The sequence below is a fragment of the Chelonoidis abingdonii genome, chromosome 3 (assembly GCF_003597395.2).
Source record: "Chelonoidis abingdonii isolate Lonesome George chromosome 3, CheloAbing_2.0, whole genome shotgun sequence".
Lineage (NCBI taxonomy): Eukaryota > Metazoa > Chordata > Testudines > Testudinidae > Chelonoidis > Chelonoidis abingdonii.
In genome coordinates, this window is record NC_133771.1 from 156,833,507 (window position 1) to 156,834,543 (window position 1,037).

The 1,037-nt window shown below is 41.6% G+C and overlaps 1 protein-coding gene across 4 annotated transcripts in view; it reads right to left on the reverse strand.

Moving 5' to 3' along the window:
• The window catches only part of BTBD9 (BTB domain containing 9), a 304,822-nt gene that overhangs the window by 277,174 nt on the left and 26,611 nt on the right, over nt 1-1,037 (reverse strand). The window lies entirely within an intron of this gene.

Below are 1,037 nucleotides of genomic sequence, written 5' to 3' on the forward strand. Positions count from 1 at the left end.
ATATATCAGGCACCATAGTGGCGCCACTCCAGGGGGCGACCTGCCGGCCCACAGAGTGTTGCTAGGGTAAAAGTTTCTCCAATGAACGTGCACGCGGCGCGCGTACACCTAACTGGAATGGATATGAGCAAGCACTCAAAGAAGAATGAACAATTTCAACAAGAAAGGCTAAAACTAAACATATCTAATAAATAAGTTGTATACAAAATGGGAAATGACTGCCTAGGAAGGAGTACTGTGGAAACAGGTCTGGGGGTCATAGTGGACCACAAACTAAATACAAATCAACAGTGTAACACTTTTGTAAAAAAAAGCAAACATCTTTTTGGGATGTATTAGCAGGAGTGTTGTAAGCATGTGTGATGTTATTGACAAAATCTGTAACTGTATAGATCACTGTTGCAACCACTGTTATATATTTGCAGCAAATATTGTACAAAGATTGCTGTGTGATGTGTCCATGGGAAGGTTATGATCGGCTGGTTATTATTATGCTATCAGTATGTGTGTACCATTTTGTAGCTGAAGTTATGAATATTGGCTCTATACTGTCTGTATTTCAAACTTATGCTATGCTTCTGGGTGACACACCAGAGAAGTTGGTATCAGCTCTGCCTAGCCTGTTTGATGACCCATTAAGGACCACCAGCTATACAACTGACCCATTGAAAGAAGGCAGACACAGCTTGTGACTGAGGTTTCCCACGCCATGTGATGGACAGCTTGTCTTTGGGACAAAGAAAGCAGAGACCACATGGCAAGAGACTATAAAAAAGTTGCTGCAGCTCCTCCATCTTGTCTTCAATCCTGCTTCTTACCTCTGGAGGGACTTTGCTACAAACGGAAGCTCTACACAAAGAACTGATGACCCATCCCCAGATGAGATGTACTCCAGAGACTGGATTTGAACTTGCAGCTTATTCCATCATTGCTACAAGCTTGAACCAAGAACTCTGCCATTACTGTGTGTAATTGATTCCATTTAACCAATTCTAGCTCTCATCTATATCTTTTTCCTTTTATGAATAAACCTTTAG